The following is a 23516-nucleotide window of genomic DNA, read 5'->3' on the forward strand; positions in this document are numbered from 1 at the left end:
CTCTCTACAAGTTTGCTATCGCAATTGATGCTTCGCCTTTCAGGTGAAACTGCGACCAGGATTTGTAACATTGTCTGCTACGATCGGGCCTATTATGTTTGGAGCTGCAGGAAAACCGGCAACACCGTGCATGGTTCCTTCTGAATAATCCACGGGAAAGCTGATAAGCTTGGTGGCTAAGCTGACGGGAGCCAGAGAAGGTGACTCACAATAATGACATGTACTATTTCATTGCCGTTGACGTCATACGGAACCTCACGGCGACGGCGACGGCAGAAATCCGCTTTGGAGAGGAGTGTCCATATAATCCGCCTTTTGCATGTCCCGAGTGCGCATGCGCTGTACCCTAGTGGCGAGCGCCGAAAACATTTTCTACGGCGTCGGTGGTTCGTGCAGCTGACGACGCACGCGTATGCAGCATAGCCATCGAGCACGCGAACTCTTTATTGTCTGCGCTGTGCCGGCCGACGACGCGGTATTTGCGCTGTGTTTTAGTAGAAACTTCAGCTGTTCACAGCGATATTCGGTGAACGTCCGGTACATCACAATATATGCCGACACTATACACCGATGTCTGTCAGAAGTCGACCTCACGCCGGCGCCAACGCTCGGCTGGCTATAGTTGTCATACTGTGCCAGTGGGAGACCTATACTGTCATACATGTTTGACGAAGAAGCTACCGACGACGCGACCAACGTCAGCGAGTGATCGTAGTGTAATAAGCTTTTGTGCCGACGACGCCGACAATACCAGTGTGCAAAACCAGTGAGAACATCGCACCGACAACGTGAATATCACCGCAAATGCGCTCGTGTATCTATTTATTGATGCTCAAATTGAGTCGAAACGTGCGTCCGACGCTGATATGCACGATTTGCAGCCATTTACAGCCCTCCACATCAAGTTTCAGGCGGTGTCGATCTCGTTCAGGCAGCTTCATTATGCCTAACACAGCCTACGAGTTCGCCCGCTACCGGCGGACCTGAAATATAGGATAAGCAAGTACGACGAAGGAAACTGCTTATATAGTTCAGTCCTGACCTTACCGACTTGAAGTGAACTACTCTTAGCATAGTACGATGCACACAGTGAGAGTGGGAAGCGGCGACACGGCGTAGTGCTAATACCGCGGTACAGGCACCGTTCTTGAACGAAGACTGTCGGTCGCAGCCGCCGGCGCTTCCATGAACGATGTGCAACTACGGAGAGTGTATTTGTATGCTGCCAGATTTAGTAGTTACCGAAAACACAGTTTGCCTCTTATGCTAAACAGTCAACAAGTGATGGCCCTTTCGACGCTGCATCGTAAGCAACAACACCGCTCGTTACCACGCGAGTACGGCAGGCGTCGGCATTTTCGCGTGCCAGTGCGGCTAGGTGGTCGTTGTCACCGTTTTCGATGTGCCCGAGACGTTCATGCCTTCTCGTCTCAGTGTGATCGCCTCTGATACGTGCATGATAAGTGCATGACATTTCCTCATTATTGCATGTGAGCGGTGCACGGTTTCTAATGTACTTGAAGCGAACAGCCAGCGGTGGTCGTACGCATGCCGATGTAAACGCGCCGTTCTTGCGTTTCATAAATACTCTGGGTGCAGTGTCGCCCCTTCAAAGAGCTATTGATTGCCACAGTGGTCCAGACTGAACTATAAAATCAGTTTTTATCATCCTATTAGCGTACGTTCAGTGCAGGTCTAACAGTGGCAAAGGCATGAACTCGGCTGCTATATACGATACGGCTAACCTCCACTGAACGGAATTGACCCCAGCATAAACTTGATGTGGGCGGCTGTCGAGTGCTCACGTTTGTGCATTTCAACTTCCGAAGCATGTTTGGACTCATATTCCGCCCAAATAAATATCAATAGCAGGAATACAAGCGCAGAAGCTGTGTGAATCGCGTTACGGTGAGATGTATTCCTTCAGAGGCACATCGCACAGCGACTGGTTTTGTAGGCGTAGCTGACGAAACCCCGTCATCATTTCTACGACTTGTGTTTGTTAGTCGCACCAGAGTCGTTGCCGGCCTAGGCATCCTGTCCAACAAGCGGCCACTCAAAGAAAACAAAAATTACAACGACTGACAAATGCTGAAACCCATTTCAGGTCGCTTCTTGCAGCGTGCCTCTGCGTCCCGCGGGGCCCCGGCGCCGTACATATTGTTTCTCGTGGAGCCCGCTAAGGTGGCGCCACAGCGCAATGCAAAAGGCGGATTGCTATCGCAATAAAACGATGTCATACCGGTCATCGGCGGCCTGCCTGACTGATCTAGTCTCCCGTCGTGAAGTGGCGCCGTGGGCTGCTGTCTCCTTGCTCTACCAAAAAGACTCAAGACACCTTCCTTAAGTTGGTTTTCACAGCATCAAGAAGACAGTCGGACTGTTGGGAGACGCAGGATTCCCCACCAATCACCTACTCAGACCTATCAGGCAAGCCGACATGGCAAGCCGACATGGCGACCACACAACGTCTCGAAAACACCACGCACACAACAGAACTAATAATGACTACTAAATCGCTCCCCCCTTATGGTCAGTACAGCCGAGCATGAAATGACCACACGAACTTGTCCCCACCCGTTTCGGGATCCCTCAAGGTCGGCCGCGTGCAGACCAACCCTTGAACAGCGCACACGCAAAGTGACTGCCAGGTACGACTGCGTCGGCTGGGCGAGAGCACGTGCCCGAGGCGCCGTCGCGGTCATTCCCACGCAAAGGCTGCAGTCGCCCGCGCTGCTCGTTTTCGTGTTTTCACATTTTCGGCCCCGCTCTCTGCCCGACTCCCCAGCATCGAGGACAACCCCACAGTCACAAAAAGGAAAATGGATCCCGCGGCATACATTCTTCGCGACAATACGGCGCGCGGCGACGACGTTATCGCCCTTGGACTTGCATACGGAACACCACGACGATGTTAGAAATGAGTCTGTAGTGTCCTTAGAATTACTATTGTAATAACAACTGTGCAAGCTTCTCTGCAAGCTTGTCTGCAAAATCGACTTATATACAACCTCCTCATTGCCTCTCTTGACGCGCTAGCCCGCAATATTTTTTCATAATTTTCTGAATTTCTTGCGCTTGAGGCCTCACCTGCTATATGACACGTTTTCACCGTAATAATTTATTTTGCCATTTATGAACAGTGTCGGGCTATTGCGAAAGTAGGGAGGAATTTACAAGATACAACAAAAAGAAACATACTACCATCCGCCTAAGAAAATAATTATAAAAAAATTTAAATTATATTTGGGAGTGCATGCCAAAACCTCAATCTCATTATTGTTAAGCACTTCGCAGTTGGGAACTAGTGGTTATTCTGACGCTCTACGGTACTTTAACATGGCTAAAATGTAACGGCAGATGCACTTTTGCATTTGGCTCCCTACTAAATGTTGCCGACACAGCCGCCAATAAAACCTGGACCCTCGTGAACAGCAGCGCGATGCAAAAGTATAGGGCAACCACGTCATTGTTTTTAAATCGAAGCTTTCTTTGTCTAACTTATTCCTTCGTGAGCGCCTAAAACGCATTGCAGGAAAGCCAACTTACACACTGGAACTGTCTGCGCACACAATAGAACAACGGCTGCGCATCTGCGCGCACAATATAACAATGGAGCACAACATACGTATAGTAGAACACTGCAGTTTACATTCGCAGTTGTACCGATAAGAACAATGTGAACTGCAACGCCACGCTACCCAGACGAACAGTATATATCGGCAGTGCAGTACGCGCGTCACGAAACGCATTCCCAGCCGTCATCATGGGTAGTCCGCGGGTACAGCGCATGGCAGAAGAGGCTGTCGTACGCGAACGCTAGCGCGAACGTGCCCGGAATGTCGATCCCCTGTATTGGCAATGGCAGAGCCTCTCCCGTCTACCACATCGAACACAAGGCAACACTGTGCAAGTGTAGAGTCGTCCCTGAAAGCGTGAGTGCGTGCGTGTCATCAACGGCTACATGATCTAAAATAAAGGCTATGCAACTTACCGAAATGTGTCCTCATTCCGCTTCAACGTTCAAAAAATACAACGCTAACCAAGCAATCAAATCACATATGCATCGCATCGGGTCGCTCAGCATTTCTTGGGTTCGCTGCGTGGTCGTTGGCTACCCGCCGTGGTTGCTCAGTTGCTATGGTGTTGGGTTGCTGAGCCCGAGGTCGCGGGATTGAATCCCGGCCACGGTAGCCGCATTTCGATGGGGGGGTAATGCGAAGACACCCGTGTAATTAGATTTAGGTGCACGTTAAAGAACGCCAGGTGGTCTAAATTTCCGGAGTCCCCCCACTATGGCGTGCCTCGTAATCAGATCGTGGTTTTGGCACGTAAAAACCCAATAATTAAATAATTGGTCGTTGGCTTTGGACTTGCATGGAGATTGCATGGGAGAAAGCTTCGCGTTCAACCATCTTTCTTTAAGAAAGGGCCTTTGATTTTTTGTTTAGGGTTTCCGTTGAAAAGCATTCAACAAGAATAATCGGATAAGATAACAATACTAGGGAAACACACGTGAGAATAAATAAAAAAATGTACGTTCCCCCCCCCCCCCCCGTTATACATTTATTAAACATTTAGCTATTTACTCAAGTGACACGTGAGTTCCTGAATATTTGCAAGTTACGTTCACTAATCATTATGTCTTGTACTTAATTCCATTTTTTGAAGTAGCATTGTTCTTATAATTCGGCTAACTTCAAGTGAAACGTTATGTTTGCGCGAATATCCTGTATCTAACTGCAAACGGCTGAATACACGCTTCGGCTGGTTGTTCCACGTTCCTTCAGCCTGATGGCATTTTACATTTAGTAGGCCAACCATAGTGGCTTAGAGGGTCTGGCGTTGCGTCACTATAAGCACGTTGTCGCGGGATCAGATCCCGGCCACGGCTGTCACATTTCGATGGCGGCATTCTGTAACGCGGTACCAATGCACGGTGCACGGCGTTTTTGCATTTTACTCCAATCGAAATGCGGCCGCCACGGCCGGGATAACGATCAAACGCCCTCAGGCTTGGCAGCCCAACACCACAGCCACTACGCCATCAGGGCTGGTAAGAATTGCTTTAGATTATCGTTAAGGGTAATCAATGTTCCGAATCGCACTGTATGATAAACTACCACGCAACCCTCGTCCGTTTTCATGTTCGGAACAAATTCCTTAACTGCTGGCCTTACCGTTTACCAGGCATCTTAGGAGCGACGACCTGTCTTCGCCTTCCCTCTACTGGTGGCCCATACCCACTAGGCAGGTCACATTATCTTCCTTGTATTACAATTCCATGTTAATGCATGCACATTCTCATATGCATTCTGAGCGTTGTTAAGATGTAGAAAAAGAAGACGACGTCAGAACGGAATGGCAGCCCACCACAAGCGACGGAGCAGAGGGAACGAGAACGCTGCCGTTTTCTTCTTTTATGTTCTTTTTATTTCTTAATTTTTTATTTGCCAACCCTATTGCAAAAACCAGCGTCTTCCAGTGCCTTCCAGTGTGAAACCAGCGCGTTTTTTGACACTGGGTGGCACTGGAGACGCTGGCGCACGCTGGGAGTCACTGGGAGTCACTGCGGCACTGGTGAGATCGCTGGAGAAGTGCTGGGCCACACTGGACGAGACGCTGGTTTCACTGTTATGAGGCGGGGGCGCACTGGTGTTCGCTGGCTCGTACTGCAGACTGCGCTGGTTTCGTTTGTGCCGCACTGCCGGAGTATAGGCGCTGTTGAATAATAAATGCTTGATACAATTTTATGGGCATCTCCTGTCCAAAAAACAGACTCCTGTCCTAAACATAGCGCTATAAGTTGGGATCATAAATGTCTATTTCATGTCGGCGGTGCTGCAGCTTGGAATAAAGGTGCGTGATGCTAGCCCATGCATAAGCGACACTTGAGATAACTTTCGCTTTGTACATTTCCCTTTTGACTGTGCGGATAGCTGTATTCGTGAACGAAATTACGCAAACGCAGATAACACCTCGTTTTCTAGTAGTTCGTACGCAATCGATGACTGCGAGTTGTCGCAGTGTTGTACAGTCGACACGAAACCGAGCAGCCGTTCAGACGCGTTCGAACGGACCTCAGAAAGCCTGCCGCTGATTGATATTATCGCACCGACAACAAAGCTGCGGTGATTCGTGCGCTTCCACTTTCCCTAGTGTACTAGAAATAATAGTTAAAAGGTTATGAAGCTCAAATACAAGCATTTTCCCATTCATCAGGTAGCCGCGCCGAGATCGTTCACCTCCAGCGAAGGTTAGGCCTACCGTACCCGCTGAATCTGTCTACACTCAATCGGCCCGTCCAATCTGAGGAATCAAGAAGTCTAACGAGGTTAAATCACTCTGTAATTCAGCTTTCCCGTGGTTGCTTTTAGACAGACTATTCTTTCGTGTGTACAGTGTCAGCATACCAAGCGATGAGCGCCGAAATGACGTTGTAAACATACCTATGTGTGCTGTCGCCGAAGGCTGTCAGCCGCATTAAGCGAACGCTTCTCTTACGGAGATATGTGCCTAAACATACGTGTCGATTGAAAAGCATTGTCGAGCTATGGAAATGTTGCATTACCTTTGCGCGAAGAATAAGAAACGGCTGTCAAAATCGGCGGTAACGGCCCGTACAACATTCCGGGTCGACGTTTCATTTAAGGTTTTTTTCGTTGTTAATATAGCAATCGGAAAAGCAAATCAGTGCTGCAGCACTTCCAGGTATACTATGCAATACGGACCACAAATTTTTCGTTCTGGCAGAGGCGTAAGTTTTAGTTGAAGGCGATATCGTATCTACCATGTCTGTGCGAGACGTCTGTGCAAAGCTACAACTGTGTCTGCGCGTTGACATGGCAAAATATGAACACACAATCATGGATCGGCGTGGCGTAGTGGTAAGATTCTGGGTTTGGGATCTGTAGGGCGGAGGTTCGAATCATCGCAGATTTTTCTTGTTTTACTTTTTTTCTTTTTCTATTGCATTACAATGTTCTCTGTTTCTTTCTGTATGGTATGGTATGGTAAAACTTTATTATTGTCCGTCGGAACGCGCGTCAGCACGTAGCGGGCCGCTCCCACGTCGGCACAGAAAGGCCGAGCCTCTCTGCTGCGTCGCGGGCCCGATGGACAGCCCATAGCTGTGCTTCAAGATCGGGGCTGCTTAGGACAGCCTCCCATTTGGTCGACGTGACATCGTCGCCGTCGTGTAACGCGGGGCACCGCCAGAGCATATGTTCCAAGTCAGCTAGGTCTGAGCATAGCTCGCAAGCATTGGCCGATTGTATATCTGGGTATATTCTGTGTAACAGTGCGGGGTTAGGGTATGCCCCGACCTGGAGTAATCTGAGTGTCAACGCCTGTGGTCTGTTTAGTTTCCTATGTGGCGGAGGATATCGTCTCCGTCCCATGTAAAAATGTTTAGTAAGTTCGTTATATGAGGAGGGAGGGTCCCGATTGTCCATAACCTCAGCGTCGCGCCACCCGGTAGCTAAGCGGTCAACGACTCCTCGCGCAGCTCTGTGGGCCGACTCGTTGAGGTTGGGCGGGGCGCCCTTGATCTGCCCCATGTGTGCAGGGAACCAGATGATCGTGTTCGACTTGATGTCCTTGTCCCGTAGAATGCGCACGACCTGCTCCGAAACGGCGCCCTTGGCGAAAGCTCGTACAGCCGTGTCGCTGTAGATCGTGGTCCTTTTGTCGTCCAGCAGGGTCAGGGCTATGGCCACCTGCTCCGCCACCTCGGCCGACTTCGTTCGAACAGTCGCACAGTTCGTGATTTTCCCATCGTGATCGATGCCCACCGCTACAAACGCCGTCCCGTCTGGGTACCGGGCAGCATCAACAAAACAGCAATCCGGAGCCTCTTCCCGAGCTTTGCCCAGGAGAGCCTTGGCCCTAGCTCGTCTCCGACCTACGTTGTGTTCGGGATGAACGTTGCGTGGAATTGTAGCCACGACAATGCGTTCCCGCTGTTCTCGAGGGAGACCGCAGAAGCGGGACTCGATTTCCGCCGGCGGAACCCCCAGCTCCCGCAGGATGCTCCGACCCGCTTGGGTGGTGGACAACCTGGCGTACTGCGCCCTCTCCTGCGCTTCCGCGATCTCTTCCAGCGTGTTGTGCATGCCGAGACACATCAGTTTCTCCGAGCTTGTGTACATGGGCAGGCCGAGGGCCCTCTTGATAGTCTTCCTGATCAACGTGTTGAGCTTGTGCCTCTCCGACCTTTGCCAATTGTGCATGGCCGCCACGTAGGTAAAATGACACATTACAAAGGCGTGCACCAGTCTCACAAGATTGTCCTCTCCAAGACCCTGCTGCCGGTTGGCAACTCTCCGTATGAGTCTGATGGCATTATCCGTTTTCTTGGCTAGTTTTGACACCGTCAGGTTATTGGAGCCGTTTGATTCGATCGTCATACCTAGGACCCGGAGGGAGTCCACCCTGGGGATGACACCGTCGTCACTTGTCCGTAGAGTGATGTCGACGTCCTCTACAGGCTTCCAACCCTTCGGTTTGGGCCCCCTTCGTCGGGGCCTGTAAATGAGCAGTTCTGATTTCCGAGGGGAACACCGAAGGCCGGTCGGCTTAAGATATTCCTCCGTTATCTCGATGGCTTCCTGCAACGCAGCCTCCACCCGTCCATCACTGCCTCCGGTACACCAAATGGTGACGTCGTCTGCATATATTGTGTGGTTGATACCCTCGACTTCGGAGAGTCTCCTCGACAGACCGATCATGGTTAGGTTAAACAGGGTCGGGGATATGACAGACCCCTGTGGCGTCCCTCTGAAACCCAGCCTAACCGAGTCCGAAACGAGGTCTCCCGCCCTGAGAGTGGCTTCTCTGTCCGCAAGGAATGATCGTGTGTAGTCGTGGAAGTGCTTGCCCAACCCGAGGCTAGATATCTGGCTCAAGACAAAGGAATGCAAGACGCTGTCAAAGGCCTTCTCCAGGTCTAATCCAAGTGTGGCTCTCGTGTCCCTCGTGTTACGGTCAATGACTTGATATTTGATGAGCTTCATGGCATCCTGCGTTGACAGTCCTGCCCTGAAGCCTATCATATTGTGTGGGTAAATATCCCGGTCTTCCAAGTATCACGAGACCCTGTTTAAGATAGCATGTTCGGCGACCTTGCCCACGCACGAAGTGAGTGAAATCGGTCGGAGGTTATCGAGACTAGGGGGCTTGCCCGGTTTGGGGATGAGAATGGTGGCAGCCCTCCTCCACATCTCTGGTACTTTTCCGCCGTTCCACATCTTGTTGATAACGTCCGTCAGGTACTCCACCGACTTGTCGTCCAAGTTCCTCAGTGCCTTGTTTGTAACTCTAACCGGACCCGGGGCCGACCTGCCGTTTAAATCGTGCAGGGCCCGCCGGAACTCCTCGACACCAAACTCCGCATCCAGCTCCGGGTTCGCGACGCCCCCATATTCTGGGATGGGGGACGCCGGACCGGAGGCTACCGGCAAGTACTTCGCGATCAACCTTTCCATAACCTCCTCGTCCGAGGATTCTTGCCTGGCCCCGTGCAGCGCTCTTCCCAGCGTGCTCCGCTGGTTCGACTTGGTGTTGGTCTCGTCCAGCAGATGCTTTAGGAGGTTCCAGGACCCCCCGCTCCGCATCTGGCCGTCAATCGAGTTGCAAACTTCATCCCATTGCTGTCTGGAAAGGACTTTGCAGTGCTCTTCGATGCTTATGTTGACCTCGGCAATCTTCTTGCGGAGCCTTCGATTGAGCCGCTGACCCTTCCATCTGGCCAGAAGGGACTGCTTGGCCTCGAGTAGGTGCGCCAGCCTGCTGTCCATCTTCTGCACCGGGAGGTCTGTGCTAACCTCTTTGGTCGCGCCCTCAATGTCCTCATGAATCTCTGCAATCCATCGCTCCAGGTCGGGCCTCTCTTCCCCGGTCCGCTTCTCTCTCAGCTTGCGGAACTTGTCCCAGTCTTGCGTTGTCTGTTCTGCTCGATCCGAAGGACGGTGGCCAAGACGTAGTGGTCGCTGCCAAAGTCCATGTTAAGGTTTGTCCAGTTCACCTCTGCCACTCCCCTGACGAAAGTGAGGTCCGGAGTCGTGTCCCGGCTGGATGATGCACCGCACCTGGTTGGGAAGGCAGGGTCCGTGACCAACATCAGGTCCAGATTTATTGCCTCTATCCATAGGTCCTCCCCTTTACGGGTGTCATACGGGTAGCCCCTCGTATGATACGGAGCGTTGAAGTCACCCGCCACGACCAGGGGAGCGCCTCTGGCGAGATGTGCAGCTTTGGAGACACGGGCTCTGAAGCGTTGCCTCAGATCCCTGGGACTGCTGTACACATTCAAAACAAAGATGCTCTCTCTGTTCGCCGGGCCGGGAATGATTTCTACCATGACGTGTTCGACCTTGCGCGACGCCAGCCTGAGGTCATGAACGACGTGGGTAAGCTTTTTGCTGATCAGTACACCCACTCCTCTTCCTTCGTCGTGTTTTGCGACAGACCGGTAGCCAGGCAGCACGACGCTGTTAGTTAGTGTTTCCTGCAGGAGTACTACGTGAGGCTTTTCCGAGTGCGAGCGAATAAATTGCTGCAAGGGGGCCCTTTTGTGCAGAAACCCCCTGCAGTTCCACTGCCATATTCTGAATGAATTAGTTTGCACAGCCATCCTGTGGCTGTTGCAGCTGCGTTGCTGAATTGGTCCTGTGAGGAACACTCACGTTCTGTGCCGCCGAAGCCGTCGACGGGAGTGACAGCGCCCTCGGCCCCACGGTTGGAGCTACCACATTCTCTAAGAACGCCTCAATCTTGCAAAATCGCTGGTTGTATCTCTCCTCCATGGCCAACATACTGCCCTGAATGTGCGAGACCGTCTCGCTTAGCTGCTTCATGCTCTCGCTAAGGGAAGAGAGCATCTCGCGAATTTCCGATTTAGCCCTACCCGTAGGCGTGTCTTGCTCTCTAACTATGGCCCTCTTTTTGGCGGGCCTCTCCGTCTCGCATTCCTCAGCCATGGGTGTATCCGCCGGCTGTGGCGTCTGCCTATCTTCCGCGGCAGGTTGTGTACCTCCTACCTTCTTAATTTCCGCTATCTCAGCCATGAGACTAGCTATCGTGTCTCTCATAATCCTATTCTCACGCTCGAGTTGTGCAAGCCTCTCGCTGTCTTTGCTGTGCTCTGGCGGCGAACCCCGCGTTACCTGTTCTGTAGTGCCATTGCGAACTCGATCGGCCCAGGTTGGCTGGCCCACAGGATGGCGACCCCGAAACCGGGACCTCTCGAACTGGACACGTCCTCCTCCTGCTCGGCGCCGGGAGCTGGAGCGCCCCCTAGACCGGGATCTGGATCCGGTTCTGGAACGGGAGTGCCCTCTGGAACGGGAGCGTCCCCTAGAATGCGAACGCCCCCTGGAACCGGAGCGTCCCCTACTTCCTTGTGCTGAAGGCTGGCTGTCCCGGCCGCCCCCGCCGGCGCTGCCAAGTGGCGTGTCTGACGCCTGGTTTGCAGAAGCTTCTGTCGCCTTCTCCCACCTTCTTCTCCTCACGACGTACGGAATTTGATATCGCTGCAGGCACACTTTGTCTGCTGTCACGTGTGGTCCCCCGCACAGCCTGCATTTCGGAGTACATTGGTGCTGATCGTCCGGGTTCGACACACCACAACCCCGGCATGTCACGGCCTCCGGGGTCGGGCATACGTCGGCTCGATGACCCAGCTTGCCACACGCGTAGCAATTGTCCACCTGTTTGCGGAATAAGGAGCATCGCACCAACACTGGTCCGTAACGCACAAAGTTCGGCACTTTCAAACCGTCGAAAGCCACGATGACTGTTCCCGTGTTCTTGATCCTCTTGGCCCCCAACGCCAGGGGGTTCCTTTCGTTAACGATGTTCCTCTCTAGGGCTCCCGGACCATCGCCCAACGGAATGCCCCTTATCACTCCCTTGCACGTAGAATGCGGAGCCGCCTCATATGCGCTGACTTCGTAGGGCTTGTTTTCCACTCTGATAGCCTTGATTCTAGTGCACCTCGTTGCATGCTCTCGATCCGGAGTGCTGACCACCACGATGTTCTGCTGCAAGTTCGGGCAGATAACGTCGGCCCCAGCCATGGCATCCTCGATCCCTGCCGCCTCCATTATAGCTCTGCCAACGGTCGTTGCACCGTTGTCCACCCACCGCAAAAATTCGATGTCGGCGTAATCCTCTCGTCTGTATACGTCCGTTGGTATAAAAATCCACTCGGAAAACTTACGAAAAACGGCTGAAAACAGTTCAAAAAGCGGGAGCCGATATTCGCCCGACCATCCTGCTCGGCGCCTTTTTCTTCTTTCTTCTTCTTTCTTTCTGTATTCGAAAAAATATATAAGGTAGCCAGGCACCACGTATTTCTCGCTCTAGAGCTGCATTTCGCACCAATACCCCGCGCCCAGCGCCTCCCAGTATGCCGCGCCTTGCCAGCGTCCCAGTATCCAGCGCGCGACACTGGGCCCATAATCAGGCATGACACTGGGTACTGGATACTGGGTTTTGCAATAGGGAAAGACCGAACGGCTGTCCTGTATGGCCTCGGGTATATTATTTTTCTCGTTTATTTTTTTGCCATGTGTTTCAGCATCTCCTTATCGTGCCACAATACCTGATGCAAACTCGGGGTCAACGACTTATAGGGGTTACCGACGAAAGTGGAAAAGCCACTGACAAGGACGGTTTATTCGAGAAATATTCGCGGCGCAACCTAATCCAGGTCGGTACTGCACCCAGCCTTACCAGAGCGTGGACAAAGCCCTACGGTTCCCTGCTTGCGCGCTGGAGTCATGGAGCATCTGAAAACAAAGAGATAACCGGCGGGCGCCCAGCACAAGCGTAACCAACGAGGCGACCTCTTTTTTTGGGAAGCGGGAGCTCCACAGAGCCGCACTCATCACGATGAAAGAGCACTTGGCTGCCAGTAACAAGATACTGAAAATAATGTCAGCCAAATAGTCGATGATATTTCAACACAGGAGCTAGAAGCTGAATAGGCTATCACCGCGGAGTACGAATATCAAGCAGTCGCCACACTTGAGCGCATCCACTGTCCAATTGACGTTCGTAATGTAAACACCAGCGTAGACACAGCTTCTTATTAGTGTAGACACGGTCAAAATATACGAGTAAAACCACGTTCAGCACGGCGCAGTGTTATGATACTGTATTCTGATGCAATATGTAGTGGAATCGTTTATGAAGTTCTTTTTTTACTTGATTTTTTACATTACTTTTTACTTCATTATTCAAGGCGATATAAAAACAATATCGTTTTTATATCGCCTTAAAAACTTTCGTTAATTTTTTAAATAAACATTGACGGACTACAGGAAGTCAGACTCTAGCCGTGAGGCAACAGGATATCAGACGACAGGAAATCAAAAATACAACAAACGGCAATTTTCTGTAGCGTTCATCAACTAACAACCACAGCTGTATAAGCTGGGAAATCAAAAATCGCTCAATTGAAACATCTTTCCTTACCACTCCTCAAACTAATGGGAGCGCTGACAGACACCAAACTGCTCAACTGCATTAAGATTAACCCTCTTTATTTCTTGACAAACCACCTTCGTACATGTGGACCAATTCCATCATCGTTTTGAGTTGACTTTAAGCGGATATATCCGAGCCAGAAGTTTTCGTCATAAATCGTATTTTTAAAATTAAGGCAGCGATATCAACCCGAACATGTCAAGCCGGTTAAAGTAACGGCGTGGGTACAGTGCTTCATAAATATCTTTAAAACAAGTCGCAAGACGGAGGAATATGTATTAACAGAGGAGATAATGGCGGCTGTGCATTACTGGCTACACCAAGTTCAAAGAGAAGCATAAAATGAAGTACAGCCTGCGCTTATCAAGCTGCCGAGCTTGTCCAGGAACACAAACTCGCAGGCCTATGACTATTTTTAGACCGGGACACGCTGTTTCACCCTGGTGGCAGACATGAAAACCGGAACTAATGTCATAAAGATGAAACACCATACACCTTTTGCATGATGTCCACAACATTGTGCCCACATTGGCTTTACCTCGCCATGATGACGGGTGGGTCTCACCCACCCTCACGTGCGGGCAAGCGCACGTGGGGAAAGTGAACGAGGTGGAAAATATTAATTCACCGAGGGTTACTATACTATTAGTATTACTATTATGTTACGGGTACTATGCTATTAGACGGCTGGCGTATTGTCGCAGAAGTCTGGCGCGCAAGCTCGAACACATTTCTGCTTGCTCTCTAAGATGTTATTAGAACATGGCCGTATTTCTTGGTTTCTTTCATTGTTGCTAATAAACGCATCCCGTATAGAAACTGGGGCCACTTCGTGCATGTGCGGAAAAAGCGGGAACCTCAGCCTTAAGCATCTTCCTTCGTTTACGGCCTGATCTGACGCCGCGAGCTCGCTTCTGGTTGTGTTGAGCATAGCCCAACACAATAAGTAAAAATATAAAAAAAATGAATTCTAGAACTAGAACTTAGAACGGGTCCTTGAGCTGAATACTACAGAAACCAAAGCTTTCTTGAAATTCACATTTTCCTATACAGTGTCTGTCAGCAAAACATTAAAATCATGTTTGCAACTTGTTGATCGTTGATGCCCTCGTGCATTTCAACACAATTACCTACAAAAATAAGGTCATACAATACCATGTACAGTCAGACACCATGTCTTAGGCAAATCATCACTACAGTAAGCCAGCCTCGCCGTTCTGGTAGGAGCAATAATTATTACAAATGAGCACAACACACCGAATACATAATAATATTAATAATTAACCCTTTGTTGGTTTGCCACATGGTGGTTTGCCCGACTTGTCTTGCAGTTGTCCATAGCCCAGCATATAGATGCTGACTGCAAGTAAAAGTGCATAATGCAAAGCTACAAAGGGGTTCATAAGAAGACTTTTTCATTTCCGCTATAACAAGAGATAGCATGCACGTCCAGTTTGCAGAGGTTCTCGCATAAAGGTTCTCACAGCCGGAAAGTAAAAATCTTCCACAAATGTTCATTTTCTTAAGCATATTTAAGCTTAGGCCACAGAAAAAATCAGTTTCATTGCTTCCGACTTACTGCTCTAAAAATCATGTGTCGGTAGCTGCACGTGCTTTCATGAAATTGCATAATAGCCAACATCAGCTGCTAAGAACAAACGCTAGTATGTAGGAATTGTTTGCGCAGGAGGAATATGTGGTGGTTGAATATGCACCCATTAATATGCATTGGTCCACCTTAAATAATAGTGAATATGTCATAGACAAACCTGGTTATAATGTCAAACCATGCATTTATTTACCGTCTGCTTACATCATCATCATCAGGCTATATTTTATGTCTACTGCAGGACGAAGGCCTCTCCCTGCGATCTCCAATTACCCCTGTCTTGCGCTAACATATTCCAACTTGCGCCTGCAAATTTCCTAACTTCATCATCCCATCTGGTGGCAAACAAATAATGATACTTACATAACAGTAACTTAGAAAAACAACGTGAACAGCACTGATAGCACAAATATATTACTTATTAAACATCAAAGTCTTGTATCACATATTAAGACACTCTACATACAGCTACAACACAATATTTGTTGCCTTCCCATTTAGGTCAGACTTCGAAATGTTTTGCTTTTTTGTCCAGTTCCCTTATTTCAATGGCAGAACACAATTTATACTTCTTAATAACAGCACAAATACTGTCCTTCACTTTGTAATGTACAAAAACACAGCACAGTACCACTGCGGTTTGATACTATGTCCTGCCAAGCATCCAGCCGGTCTTTTTGCCTAAGCTTGCAGCAAGTGTGAAGTCAACACAGCCCAAGGGCTAGAGTAACAGAAAGTCATCCAAGCACTGACAGCCAGCCTTCACTTTTGCAGAGGATGGCCAGCAGCACAAACAATGCACACGTGCTTCCCTCGGTAGCTTCACTTGCATCTAGAGACCTCACTGGTTTCCAAGTCAATAATGCGGTAACCTGCAGAGACATGAATTACCTCAAACTATGATGCGCCATTTCAAAAACTGAAGTAAGCCATGTTTACTGTGAAAACAGGCAATAAAAATGCTTACAAACAACTTAAGCTTCACATAACTGTGAAACGAACCTTATGCAGGAGAATAATGCAAAACATTAAAAGCGAATTTCAGTGAAACCTAACAATTATAGCCATCAGTTTAGACACAAGAGCAAGGAAAGCACAATAAACAATACCCACAACTTCCGTTATTGCGCTAAGCAGTTAAGACTTTGGTATCAATACATTCCTTTAACATAAAGCTTCCTAGCAATGCAACGGCTGCTTGTTACATCTAGCTCAGTCTTGCAAGAGAACAATAATTAACAAATCAAGTGAATGCTCTACCACGGTACGAAAACCACATTTCATTCGTGATGAGAGAAAGTTCCAATGAGTGCGTGATAAATTTGACTTCTTGGTACAACATATTGGTGAATTGCAGCACAGATATTGACGACAGAAAAGACGAGACACTAGACGTGTGGTAACTTTCAACAAAAAGTTTTATTTTTGGCGACCCATGTTTATAGCCGCCACTCATCACATTGCACAAGCGTAATTCACACCCTTAGGAAGGTCAACTCTGTGTCTGATAAGCGTACAGGTGCCGACACACACATAGCCAAGTTGCGCAACCTTTTCAGCCTCAATAATTTAACGTGTTAGTGGATCACTGCTTCTGCCGACAACAGTACACCGAGCAAACAATGGTTGACGGCACACGAACTGCAACAACATGCAAGCCAACTGTCACACACGTTTGTCTTGACATTGTATGAGTGTTCTCACAGCTGGTCATTGATGCAGCGTCCTGTTTGACCTATGTACTGTTTACCACAAGAAAGAGGGGTACACTAAAACATGTTGCTAACATAGGTGACGAACGAGTTTTGTGCTTTTTCTTAAACTTGTGTGCTGCGCTGCCACATTTCCTTAGATTACACAACTTCATAAGCTTCTGAGGTGTAGAGAAGACAACTTTAACTTTGGAACGATCTGGAGTTTTCATGATACTGCAGCTTATGAATGTATGGTATGACAGCCACTTTATGTCTGTCAGATGTAGTGACCACATGGCAACCACTCGGCGCATGCGCTTTTCAGAGTAGAGGCCATGTGGTCACTGCATCTGACAGACATAAAAACTGGCCGTCATACACTACATTCATAAGCTCTCACAATATCAAGAAAATTGCGTTCATCTGCATACCATTGCAGATGGTGTATCAGCACACCGTCTGTACACTTGTCAGATAAAGAGTTAACTATCTTCCTAAGGGTGCGAATTGCGCATGTGCAGTGTGGTGACTGACGGCTATAAACATGGGTTGGCGAAAATAAATCTTTTTGTTATAAGTTGCCGCATGTCTGTCGTCTTGACTCGTCTGTCGTTGCCTACATCTGCACTGCAATTCACCGGTTAATTTGTACGTGCATAGAAACTACTGGCTTGAAGGACTATATAGGGAAATGGGGTAAATAGAGCAGAAAGGGAGAAATCACAAAAATGGTCCATCCATGCCTCGTGTATGAAGTCCCAGATGGAGTGTGCTGGTCTGGGCTGGCTGGTACATCATTAGGACGGGAACAAACAGCGCTAGGACGGGACGAAGTGAGTACGACAGACAAGGAGTGAAGTGTCGCGTGGACTGTAGTGTCGAAGTAGACTGTAGACATGGACTGTAGTGAAGTATTGTTGTGTCGCGTGGGCTGTTGTTATTGGGCATTGTCCTTTTTTTAAGTCCTAATGTGCAGCTTCAGATATGTCTACACAATGTCTTTGTAGCCTGCGGAACTCCCACTATAAATGTTTTCTCATCAGTCGAGTGCCTGAGTGGCATGTCGAGCCGGTAACTGGCGTTGTAGCACTTGCATCTTAGTTCGGCGAGCCCTGAGCTTTGTGGACTTCCATAATATAGTTCTGTATTGTTCTATAGCAGTACGAGATGTTATGGCGTAAGCTTTTCTTGAAAAGATGCCACTTCGCAAGCCCGTACTTTATCTGAGCATAGCTGGGGCGTGTCGTAGCGAAAAAAAACACAATAAGGAAGTTTTATGTCGGCTATCTTCACAACAATACAACGAAAAATGACACATATATACAGTCAACACTTAGTAACTTGACCTCGGCTAATTTGACTTTTTACTTCCGCATGCACTGCAATGTCCAAACAAGAAACCACATATTGCTATTGAACAAAACACACTTATTCGAATGCATAATCACGTCATTTTGGTGAATTCACATTCTACAGTGTCCCCTCATGCGAGCAGCGGCTACTAAGCTTTGAAAAACAAGAAAATTCAGAAAACCTCTCTACTGCTTCCCTTGGTGTGAAGCTGTTTTACTTTGCCTTTACTTTACTCTTATTTTTCAAAACTCAATACAATGAACTACCTACCAGTTAACTATGTGTGTTATGTATTGACTTAAAGTGAAAATAATGTAACTGGACACTGACTGGCAACTGCTACAATGGCTACTTGCATGAATGGGGATAGCATGCCAAGAATGTAACATGGGAGAGAAAAAAGCTACCTTATTATAAAATACTTCAGAACTGTAGTAACTGCAGCACAGTGAATATGTATCATGTATCATTTCAAGAAGTTTGTGCTCATCAAATGTGTATTTGCCAGTGGCAGTTATTCCGGGAACAAGACAGGACTAATTGTGAATATGAATGGTAAGCACACTGTGTGCTTGCACCTATGACATATTTCACCCACTACACTTTGAATTCTTACATGCGCAGAAGCTGCACAAGAGTGTATCATAAATACAAAAAGTTCGGAAATAGTACCTACAGCACAGGAAACAGTTTAAAAACACGAAAATCAAAATAAGTGATAAATAGAGTGTGTACTATGCAAAATTAAAATGTAACTTGCAGCCAAGCGATTGATGCAAGAAAAAATACTTAACATCAGGACATGTTAGGTCTAGTTTTATATAGAACACGATAAGGTGTGCAGAACAGCTATGAACACAAATAAACAGAAAGTTGCATAAATATTGGACCTATTTAGTTAGCTGTGTTGAGTAACCTCGATAAACTTAGACACGAATGATATCGAGATGGTGCTTTTTGAAACACGTACACTACATACATACCTGACACAACCATCCAGATTTTCACGTTGTGCTACGGGAGGCATAGCCAAGGGGTCTGGTGGCTCCTCCGTTATGTGGGCACGGTTGTGGGTCACAGCCTCGCCATTATAAAATAAGTTCCTTGTTAACTTATAGCCGTGGCACATAGCTTTATAAAGCTGCCAAATTGTCTACACATGCATGGAGCATCTCAAAATAGTCACGAAAACAATGTTTGCATTAGTGCAGGGTGGCAACAAAGCACAAAGTAGAAGTCACTGATGAATGTCTTGATAATGGGGACCCTTTCATAACAGTAAAATTATTGACACGCAGCAGTAGAACATAGCAAAGAAATGTTTGTTTACAAAACAATTCATTTTTTTCATGACTCAGTTTAAGCAACCCTCCCTTGTCATGTTTAGTTACGTATAAGGTATGTCAAAACGTCTTGTCTTTAAAAGTAAGTTGTACTATTAGCAAGCTGTGATTGCATACATTTTTTTCTCTAAAACTGTCGTAAACCGAAAACTTCGTAAGCAGAGATAATTTACAACGTCGAAGCATTTATAGGCGAGGAAACATCATTGCAATAGGAATCGGTGAAGAGGTAAATCAGTCGTTATTATGCAACTCCAGTAGAAAAGCCTGAGATCACGCAAAGCGCGCACACGATGAACACGATTATTTCCGAACGTTATATTTCTGATCGGAAGAAAATGTTTATCAAGATTTTCAATTTAGCATCAAAGCAATAAACTTGCGTAACTAAGTGCTGACAACCAGCGTTCAGCAAGCATCAGCACAGGTTTCACTGTTGTCGCGGGACTTCTATTTCCTACGTTCGCGCACGCGGTGCACACACGAGAAGCTCGCACAATACGCGTGTAGTTATCCAGCACGATTACGTACGTTTTGAATGGTACGACGCGTTCGCAAAGCGCTCTCCAAGTTGCCGGTGCTGCGTCGGCGATGTTGCTCCCCGCATACATGCCGCTGCGTAGTGGACGAGCTGAGGCGCGCTAACACGCATTATTTCTTTGCGACGTCCACCCAACTTTCCACAACGAGAAACAAAGGAGCCGCACTCCACGGCCTAAAATCGTTGGTCCACATTTGCCTGGCGCGCCACGCATACAGCGAGTTTGCAGCATGGCACAAGGTACCTTAAGGCACTTCTTTGCACGCTAACTGCGACCCACTTCATTACAGCAAACACAAAAACACACGATCAAGCACCCCGCACATACGACCGCCATCACAGAACACGGAGGAAAAGCAACAGCGCAGCCTGCATACTTGTGAGACTGGTGTGGCCTGTGTGATGCCATAAATATTAACCGGTACACTCACATGGTAACATTTTGTGCCCGGTTTCACCCATCTACGTATAGATGTTGCGAGATAAAATAGTCATAGAACAATCTATATTTTACGCTATAGTTTAGCGCAGAAAGAAATCCTATCACGTATTCTACGTATCACGTAGATAGCCGAGGTCAACAAACAGATAGACGAGCACTGCCAAGCCCTGTCTAGGCAGCAATGGGAAGAAATTTGCAATTCAATCGACGGACAGATGCGCACGGGAGGGAAGTGGAATCTTCTGAAACACTTGCTCGACGACTCCGGCACCAAATCAAACCAGAGAAGTGTCCTCGCTAAACCTCTACACGAAGCCAGGAAGTCGTCTTCGGAAGCAGAAGTGCTGGAGACGCTAGCTAAGAAGTACTTGCCACTCAAAACTGTGGCCGATGAGGCGGCATACCCAGTATACAAAGGGAAGCCGAACTCCGTTCTGGACAAGCCTTTCCAAGTCAGTGAAATCCGCCGCGCCCTACACGACCTCAATAGTAGGTCGGCACCCGGCCCGGATCACATTAACAACAAGGCTCTCAGAAACCTAGAGCACGAATCAGTCGAGTTTCTCACAAGTGAGATAAATCGCATTTGGGAGGACGGAATTGTACCGGAACAATGGAAAGTGGCGAACGTCATACTCATCCCAAAGCCCGGTAAACCGCCGAGCGTGGACAACCTCCGCCCCATCTCACTGACGTCATGTCTAGGGAAGGTGGCCGAACACGCCATTCATAACAGAATTGCCGAGTATATCGAGACCAACGACCTTTTCCCTCACCACATGATAGGTTTCAGGCCAGGCCTCTCCACCCAGGACGCCATGAAGCTTATGAAGATGCAAATCCTGGAACGCTGCACTCGGGACACGAGAGCCATCCTTGGTTTCGACCTGGAGGAGGCCTTTGAGAGCATCCGTCACGAGTTCGTTTTCGACGCCATCTCCAAACTCGACCTGGGCTCGTCCTTCCATGCCTTCATCAACTCTTTCTTGAGCAAACGATGCACCATCCTCAAGGCTGGAGATTTAGAATCAAAGAAAATGGAGCTGAGCGGAAGAGGCACCCCCCTGGCGTCAGTCATCTCACCGCTCCTCTTCAACATCGCAATGGTCGACCTCTCGAGATACCTAGGCAAGATCCAGGGCATCGGTCACACGATCTACGCGGACGACATCACTGCCTGGTGCGCGGGAGGCAGGGACGGACAAGTCGAAGCCGCTCTCCAGGAAGCTGTCAACACTACAGAGCGCTTTCTAACGGACACGGGACTCCGGTGTTCCCCAAAGAAATCGGAACTCCTTTTCTACAGCCCCACTAGAAAGGGCCGCAAGCCACAGAACTGGAAGCCCCCCACCGAAATCGACATTAATCTCTACATCAAGTGCGGAGATCCGATTCCCAAAGTCGCGTCCATTAGAATCTTGGGAATGACACTCTAAGGGGCGGGCACAAATAGCATCACCATTCACAAACTAGCAAAGAAGACGGTTAGCGTCATCGGTCTAATCAAGCGGGTAGCTAACAGAAGGAGAGGCCTGAGTGAAGAGAATCTGATAAGGCTAGTCCAAGCTTTCTTGTTATGCCATTTCACGTAGTAGCGGCCATGCACGTCTGGAAGAGTGCCGAGCGAAACAAGCTAAATGCCATGATAAGGAGGGGGATCAAGAGCGCGCTCGGACTACCAAACTGCACACGCACCGACCGACTTCTGCAGTTGGGCATTCATAATACACTGGAAGAAATTGCAGAAGCAAAAGAAAGGGCACAGATTCTCAGACTCTCCGGCACCACGGCGGGCAGACGACTCCTAACAGAGATGGGCGTCCCCCCGGCTAAGGTCGAAGACTCCTACCAGGGCTTTCCTAAAGAGCAGAAAGACCACATCATCATATCCCCCACCCCGAGTAACATCCATCCCCAGCGCAACGTGGAAAGAAGGAAGGCCAGGGCCGTGGCGCCCCTACGCCGGGCGACAGAACTCCCTGGCGGCAGCTGCTTCGTTGACGCGGCCCAATATGGCAACAGCAAAAATTTCGTAGTAGTGTCCATCAACCACAGGGGTTCGACCGTTAACGCAGCTTTGGTACGAAGCACGTCGTCATGTGCGGCCGAGTAAGTGGCCATTGCCTTGGCCCTCCTAGACGAGAAACATGCCAACATCTTCAGCGACTCCAGGGCAGCCATTCGCGCCTTCAGCGTTGGCGCCGTGTGTAAGGAAGCCTGTCGCATCCTCGACGGCAAAAGCATCGCCACCCACACTCTCACGTGGTTCCCCGCTCACATGGAATCATGGGAGGCCCCACAAACCTCAACGAGCTGGCCCAGTCCAAGGCCCGAGGTCTCGCTTTCCACGACCATGGAGAACTCCCCGGCCGGCCAGGAGTGGTGGAGAACAGAGATCAACCGACAACATATAATGAAATTACGCAGCACTTTTATCTCGGCAGGAGAGACTTTCCCCTTCCTTAAAAGTTAAATAGAGTGCAGGCATTAACCCTCAGATTATTGCAAACAGGCTCGTATCCCACCCCGGGTTTATTACACAAGCTTTATCCCGACACTTATGCCAGTAGTTCTTGCAGGCGCTGCAATCACTTCGCTAGTTTAGACCATATGCTCCAGCGTTGTCCCTCGTTACGAGGCACGGAACAAATAAATGAGGACAAGTGGCTCTCCGCTATCAAGAGCGCCGATGCTGGGGCGCAACTATGGGCTGTCCTAAGGACCCACGATGTGGCGGTCGGGCATGGCCTGACTGTCCCAATGTGGGAGCGGCCTGCTGCTCGCTGTGTCGAGTACCTCAGGACGTTCATTAAAGTTTTACATCCATCCATTCATTTGAATTGCTTCCGCCGTCTGCAGCCAGCAAAAGCATGGCCTTCGAGATCAGCTTAGGTAATCTTTACCTAGACGTCGCTGTGGCGTGATTTGAACGGTTTGGGCTGTATCGAAGCTGTCTGAAAGTCAATCCATGAGGTTTCACGATGCTACCTACTTTTCCTACGCCGTCACTTCGTTTTAAATAACTTTCTCATGTCGTTCACAT

The sequence above is a fragment of the Dermacentor silvarum genome, chromosome 5 (assembly GCF_013339745.2).
Source record: "Dermacentor silvarum isolate Dsil-2018 chromosome 5, BIME_Dsil_1.4, whole genome shotgun sequence".
Lineage (NCBI taxonomy): Eukaryota > Metazoa > Arthropoda > Arachnida > Ixodida > Ixodidae > Dermacentor > Dermacentor silvarum.